General features: G+C 36.7%; 1 non-coding gene across 1 annotated transcript; it reads right to left on the bottom strand.

Annotated features, from left to right (window-relative positions):
* Positions 1-8,103: 8,103 nt before the first annotated feature.
* On the bottom strand, positions 8,104-8,211 carry LOC112753114 (small nucleolar RNA R71). The gene has a single exon (XR_003177513.1). It is a non-coding gene; the product is annotated as a small nucleolar RNA R71 (small nucleolar RNA).

Here is an 8,211-nt window from a genome sequence, read left to right as displayed (position 1 = left end):
ACCCCCTTACCAACAAGTCCCACCATATGCTTATGAACCACCTCCTCAACACAACTCTGGACCACCATACTCACAAGCCCCCTACTACCAAACACCATCACATGATTCTAACCCTTATCTACCATATCAACCACCCAATGAGCCATACGAGCCATACATAGATCCACCCAAATTCCAACCGAGTTACTCCCAAGGACTACCACCTCCATATACACCATATCCATATCCATCAATCCAAGAGCCTTATGATCCTACTTATGATATCCAAGCAGAACAAGAGTCAAGGGATCGTCTCAAGGAAACAATGGATCAATTTCAAGCAACCCTGCGTCAATTAGACCGAGCGGTAAACCGAATAGCACCCGAAGCTTTCATGGCTAAAGAATATCAACTTGAGAACAAGGAATTGAAGTGTGCTGTGCAACAAGTGGAAAAGATGGAGAGTAATGAACCACCCTCTTATCATGAACCTTTCCTCCCAAGTAATGAGCCCTCATATCCACCTCAACCTTTAATGCATGACACTCTTGGTGTTCTTCTTCAAGGGCAAAGAGAGATAAAATGGGGAGTACTAGAATTTGCGACTGCCTTGATCGAGGTAGTAAATCAATTAGTTTCCCAACATCTGAGCACTCAAAGTACTCCCATGGCTACATGTGGAGAATCAAAAGAAGAACGTAGCATGAAGGAGACACTAGAAACTCCGGTGGACAATGAGGAACATGGATTTGTATTGGAACAAGTGGAGGAAGCCATAATAGTTGCAGAGGAAGAAGTAGTTAAAGATTTAGGAGATGCTGAACCTCCATGGGAATCTAGAATTGTAGAGTACTCCTCCAATAAGATTGAAATTGATGTCAAGAAGGCCAGTGCACAACCTCCATGGCATATTCCTTATGAAGACTTCGATGGGATAGATCAAGAAGTAAGTTCCCTTGGTGATAAAGATCATGCATCAAGTCCTCCTAGTGATAAATCTACATCTGCAAATGAACTCCTTGAATATGAAGACTCTTCTCTGATTGAGTCTGAGAATAATGTGGAAGCAGAAATCCTTACAAAAGGGCGGACGGGAGTTGAGTACGCTTTGTCAAGAACGTTGGAGACTTCTCCACCTAGGTTGTCGTCTACTCCTTCACTTGAGTGGGTAAAACTTATCTCTGTTCATCTTCCTATCCCACTTGAGTACGGTATTCTTGAAATGGACGGCCAACTCAGAAAGCTTTGTGGCATAAAGCGTAAGAGGAGAATGTTTAGCAGTTGGAGTTGCAAATCAAGGCTCATCAAAGTTGTTATTTCAAGGGCTAGATGTAAGGGCTCAACTGGTGATAATTTGGTTAGATCTAAAAGAAGAGTTTGGTACTCCGAAGAGAATTCAGATTGCTTATCATCCGGATGGAATCATCATGTTCCACTTGAAGACGGGTGCAGAAACAGGATTTGGGATCCAGGCATACATGAGGATCCACTTTGGGAGCTCAAGACTTGTGAAGAACCCCCTCAAGGCTTGGCAAATTCACTTGAGAATAATGAAGATTATTGGAAGTCCAAGCATTGGTGGCAGTTTCAGGATGAGTTCAAGCACAAGCCTCCGTGACAAAGTGCTCAACAAATGTCCAACTTAAGGACTTTAACTAAAAGTGCTAGGTGGGAGACAACCCACCATGGTATATTCTTTCCTTTTTGTTCTTAGTTTTATTTTATTTTATTTTTATTCATGTTCATTCATAATTTCTGCATAGTCATATGCATTCTGCATTTTCATTCTGCATACTGCATATAAAATAAATAAATAAATAAATAAATAATTTTGCACGCGACGCGCAAGCGTCGCTGACGCGTCCGCGTCATAGGTGCTTGCAAAGCAAAGAAGAAATAAACAGAGAGTCACGCGAGAGCCTGGCTAGAGGCGTGCCTTAGGCACAAGCATGCCCACGTGAACGCGTCAAGGATGCGTCCGCGTTATTTTGAAAAAGAGCCTCCCACGCGTACGCGTCACCCACGCGAATGCGTGGCCTTGCAAAATCGACGTAAAGAGGTGTTTGCCAGTAAGTTATGATGGAGCTAGGCTGGACTCGTGCTAGAAGCACAAGCCCTCCCACGCGAACGCGTACCCCACGCGTCCGCGTCGCATGTGATGCACAGTTTATCCAGATCAGCGCCAGAATTCCTATCTTTTCTTCTCCAATCCTACTTATCTTTCTATTATCATTCTTTCTTCTTTCTTCTATCTTTTCTTATTCTTTCTTCTTTCTTTCTTATTTACTTCTTCTTCATCTCTTAAACTTCTCATCCTTCTTTTTTTTTTCATTCTATTTTACTTAATTTATCTGCATACTTTCATTCATTGCATTTTAATTTTGTGCATATTTTTATTTTCTTTTCTAAATTTATTATTTTTCCGTTGGTGTCAAATTTTCTTATTTAACTGTTGCATCTTCTCTTGAATTATCCTGGTGCTTCTTGACTTGTTTTATTCTGATTGGGCAATATTATTTAAATCAATGCTAATCTTTTATGATACTTGTACTCCTCTTGCATTGATATGAACTTATACTGTCTTTCATTACCCACACTCTTCCCCTTTGTTGCAATTTTTTGCACCACTGGTATGCCATGTGCTTCTATTGTTTTCTCACTTGCATGTTGTAGCTATCATGTAATTGAGACCCTCATTATTTGGCATTAACCCACCCAGACTTTATTTATTTTCTTATCTTTATTTCTGGGTTAGTTTTCTTCTTTTTTCTTTTCTTTCAGGATGGCCACCGAAGAAAGAAAAGGGAAAGCTTCTAAATGGGGCAACAGACAAGTCCATCTGGATAATCTCTAGAGAAAAGTATCAGTTGTAGTAGCCCATCCACTTGCACATCTTAGCATGCAACGAGGACGGTGCAATCTTTAAGTGTGGGGAGGTCAATACCGATCTCCATGGGTTAGTTATTTCCTATCTCAACACCAATGTTTAATTTTCTTTGTTAAATTAGTTGTTGCATTTGCATGTTTGATTACATGTTTGCTTGATTTTGTGCATATTTTACCACCACTTGGTTAAAGTAATATTTTCTTTTTCAAGAAACTTTTTATAATATTCACTAATTTAATTTAAAATTTTTGATAAACTTGTCTGAAGAAATATTATATTGGAACATGGTTTTGACCTCAAACATACAAAATCAGTAAGATTTTGAGCCTACTTAATTGGTTGCATTTTATCAACCAATATTCTGTTTTGGTGTGTGTTGTTCTCTCTAAAATTGTGATCTTTGTCTTGCTTGATTCTATATTTCCATTGTTTAATGTATAAATGCACTTACATAATTGAGGCCCTTGTTTCACTCAACTTACATACCCATATGGCCTTAACCTTTTCATTATCCCTTCAAATCAATTTTGAGCCTATTTTACCCCTTTGTTCTTTACTTTAGCTCATCACTAACTCTAAGCAGAAAACAATAATGTCCTTAATTTGAATCCTTGGTTAGCTTAGACTAGTGAGAGTGCTTATGATTTAAGTGTGGGGAAATTGGGTTTGGAAATATTTTGTTTAAGAATTGGGTGTTATATATCTTTATGAAAATGTGAAAGAAATGTTTAGGACATGTTAATGCATTCAATAATTTAATCATATGCATTGAGAAAAAAAAAAGAAAAAAAGAAAAGAAAAAAGAGCAAATAAGTAAAAAGGGGACAAAATGTCCCAAAGTAAATGGTGAAAGCAATGCATATGTACTGTACTCAAAATTGGATGCATGAATATGCGAAAGACATGGTTCATGGATAGTTAGATGTGGTATTATGATTACATGGATTGTTTAAAGTTAGGTGGAAAGTTTAAGTTAATTAAGGATTCAGATTTTAGTCCACTTGGCCAAATACAATCCTACCTTGACCCTAACCCCATTACAACCCTTAAAAGACCTCTTAATATGTGTATCTGTGCATTAAATTTATGTTGATTGTTAGATGAAGAGCAAGCCTGATGAGCGGATAATTTATACGCTTTTTGGCATTGTTTTTAGTATGTTTTTAGTAGGATCTAGTTACTTTTAGGGATGTTTTCATTAGTTTTTATGTTAAATTCACATTTCTGGACTTTACTATGAGTTTGTGTGTTTTTCTGTGATTTCAGGTATTTTCTGGCTGAAATTGAGGGACTTGAGCAGAAATCAGATTCAGAGGTTGAAAAAGGACTGCTGATGCTGTTGGATTCTGACCTCCCTGCACTCAAAGTGGATTTTCTGGAGCTACAGAACTCGAAATGGCGCGCTTCCAATTGCGTTGGAAAGTAGACATCCAGGGCTTTCCAGAAATATATAATATTCCATACTTTGGCCAAGAATTGACGACGTAAACTGGCGTTCAACGCCAGCCTTCTGCCCAAATCTAGCGTCCAGCGCCAGAAAAGGATCCAAAACCAGAGTTGAACGCCCAAACTGGCACAGAAACTGGCGTTCAACTCCACAAATGGCCTCTGCACGTGTAACACTCAAGCCCAAGCCCAAGCACACACCAAGTGGGCCCCGGAAGTGGATTTATGCATCAATTACTTACTCATGTAAACCTTAGTGACTAGTTTATTATAAATAGGACATTTTACTAGTCTTTTTGACCATCTTTGGACGCCTGGTTCTTAGATCAGAGGGGCTGGCCATCTCGGCCATGCCTTGACCTTCACTTATGTATTTTCAAACGGTAGAGTTTCTACACTCCATAGATTAAGGTGTGGAGCTCTGCTGTTCCTCAAAGATTAATGCAAAGTACTACTGTTTTCTATTCAATTCTTCTTATTTCTCTCCTAAGATATCCATTCGCACCCAAGAACGTGACGAAGGTGATGATTATGTGTGACGCTCATCATCCTTCTCCCTTATGAATGCGTGCCTGACAAACACTTCTGTTCTACATGAAATAAGCTAGAATGAATATCTCTTAGATCTCCTAACCAGAATCTTCGTGGCGTAAGCTAGAATGATGGCGGCATTCAAGAGAATCCGGAAGGTCTAAACCTTGTCTGTGGCATTCTGAGTAGGATTCAATGATTGAATGACTGTGACGAGCTTCAAACTCGCGAGTGCTGGGCGTTAGTGACAGACGCAAAAGGAGGGTGAATCCTATTCCAGCATGATCGGGAACCGACAGATGAATAGCCGTGCCGTGACAGGGTGCGTGAGCATATTATTCACTGAGAGGAGGGGATGTAGCCACTGACAACGGTGATGCCCTTGCATACAGCCAGCCATGGAAAGGAGTAAGACTGATTGGATGAAGATAGCAGGAAAGCAGAGGTTCAGAGGAACGAAAAGCATCTCCATTCGCTTATCTGAAATTCCTACCAATGAATTACATAAGTATCTCTATCCCTATTTTATTATATAATATTCGAAAACACCATTATCACTTTATATCTGCCTGACTGAGGTTTACAAGGTGACCATAGCTTGCTTCATACCAACAATCTCCGTGGGATTCGACCCTTACTCACGTAAGGTATTACTTGGACGACCTAATGCACTTGCTGGTTAGTTGTATCGAAGTTGTGACAATTATGAATTAAGATCAGAGCACCAAGTTTTGGAGCCATTACCAGGATTTGTTCAAGCCTGGAGATCACAATTTCGTGCACCAAGTTTTTGGCGCCGTTGCCGGGGATTGTTCGAGTTTGGACAACTGACGGCTCATCTTGTTGCTCAGATTAGGTAATTTTCTTTTTGTTTTCTTTTCAAAAATTTTTCAAAAATATTTTCAAAAAAAAATTTTTCCCCTTTGTTTTCGAAAAAAAAAATAATAAAAATGTTTTCAAAAATTTATTCAAAATTTTTAAGAATGAATTCTAGTGTTTCCTGAAGCATGTGAAGCCTGGCTGGCTGTAAAGCCATGTCTAAATTCATTTGGACTGAGGCTTGCAATTTGTTATCAAGAGCAATTTAGTTGTTGCTCATCTACCTGCTGCTGATCCATGATCACCTGCTAAAGCTTGGCTGGCCATTGGCCATGTCTAGTGTTTTGGACTGGAGCTTTCTTTGAAAGCTTGGCTGGCTAGTGAGCCATGTCTAATTCCTGGACTGAAGCTTTAGACTAACATGGCAAGATTCCTGGAATTCATATTAAAAATTTTGGAATCCTTATTTTTCTTTTAATTCGAAAAATATAAAATAAAAAAATCCAAAAAAATTAGAAAATCATAAAAATCAAAAATATTTTTTGTTTCTTGTTTGAGTCTTGAGTCATATCATAAGTTTGGTGTCACTTGCATATGCATCTTGCATTTTTTTTTCGAAAATATCATGCATTCATAGTGTTCTTCATGATCTTCAAGTTGTTCTTGGTAAGTCTTCTTGTTTGATCTTGATGATTTTTTGTTTTGTGTCTTTTCATGTTTATCATATGCATTTTTGAATTCTTAGTGTCTAAGCATTAAAGAATTCTAAGTTTGGTGTCTTGCATGTTTTCTTTGCATTAAAAATTTTTCAAAATTGTGTCTTGATGTTCATCATGACATTCATAGTGTTCTTGGTGTTCATCTTGACATTCATAGCAATCTTGCAGCATTCATGGTTTTGATCTAAAAATTTCATGCACTGCATATTTTTCATGTTTTTCATAAAAATTTCAAAAATCAAAAAAATATCTTTCCCTTTTTCTCTCATCAAATTCGAAAATTTGGATTGACTTTTTCAAAAATTTTTAAAATCAAATTGTTTCTCATGAGTCAAATCAAATTTTCAATTTGAAAATCTTATCTTTTTCAAAATCTTTTTCGAAAATCAAATCTTTTCCAAAATTTTTAGTTATTTTCGAAAATTCCAAAAATATTTTTCAAAAATCTTTTTCTTAATTTTATACCAAATTTTCGAAAATAACATAATCAATTAATGTTTTGATTCAAAAATTTGAAGTTTGTTACTTGCTTGTTAAGAAAGATTCAAACTCTAAGTTCTAGAATCATATCTTGTGATTTCTTATGAATCAAGTCATTAATTGAGATTTTAAAAATCAAATCTTTTTCAAAACTAAATTCAATCATATCTTTTCAAAAATATCTTCTTATTTTATCTTTTTCAAAAATATCTTTTCAAAATATCTTTTCTAACTTCCTAACTTCTTATCTTTTCAAAATTTGTTTCAACTAACTAACTAACTTTTTGTTTGTTTCTTAACTTTTTCAAAACCACCTAACTAATTCTCTCTTTCTAATTTTCGAAAATATCTCCCCCTTTTTCAAAAATTTCTTTTTTATTAACTAATTATTTTTATTTTTAAATTTTTTTTTAAATTTTAAAAAATTTTTCGAAAAATTCTAACATTTTTCAAAAAAACATTTTTCAAAAATCACTAGCTCCTTTTCAAAATAATTTTCGAAAATTATACCTCCCCCATCCTATTCTATTTATTCATTCATATCCTAATATCTCATCTCACATCTCTTCCATTCTCACAGTTGTGTTTCTTCCTTTATATTACATTCTTTGTCTCCCCCTTTTCTTCCACTCACAAAGGGATCCCTATACTGTGGTATAAAGGATCTCTATTATTATTATTATTTTTCTGTGCCTTCTTCTTTGTCATATGAGCAGGAGCAAGGATAAGAACATTCTTGTGGAAGCAGATCCAGAACCTGAAAGGACCCTGAAGAGAAAATTAAGAGAAGCTAAAATACAACAATCCAGAGATAACCTTTCAGAAATTTTCGAACAAGAAAAGGAGATGGCAGCCGAAAATAATAATAATGTAAGGAAGATGCTTGGTGACTTTACTGCACCTAATTCCAATTTACATGGAAGAAGCATCTCCATTCCTGCCATTGGAGCAAACAACTTTGAGCTGAAACCTCAATTAGTTTCTCTGATGCAGCAGAACTGCAAGTTTCATGGACTTCCATCTGAAGATCCTTTTCAGTTCTTAACTGAATTCTTGCAGATATGTGATACTGTTAAGACTAATGGAGTAGATCCTGAAGTCTACAGGCTCATGCTTTTCCCTTTTGCTGTAAGAGACAGAGCTAGATTATGGTTGGATTCTCAACCTAAAGACAGCCTGAACTCTTGGGATAAGCTGGTCACGGCTTTCTTAGCCAAGTACTTTCCTCCTCAAAAGCTGAGCAAGCTTAGAGCTGATGTTCAAACCTTCAGGCAGAAAGAAGGTGAATCCCTCTATGAAGCTTGGGAAAGATACAAACAGTTGACCAAAAAGTGTCCTTCTGACATGCTT

The sequence above is a fragment of the Arachis hypogaea genome, chromosome 15 (genome assembly GCF_003086295.3).
Source record: "Arachis hypogaea cultivar Tifrunner chromosome 15, arahy.Tifrunner.gnm2.J5K5, whole genome shotgun sequence".
In the NCBI taxonomy this organism is placed as follows: domain Eukaryota; kingdom Viridiplantae; phylum Streptophyta; class Magnoliopsida; order Fabales; family Fabaceae; genus Arachis; species Arachis hypogaea.
This window is presented reverse-complemented; position numbering and strand designations above follow the sequence as displayed.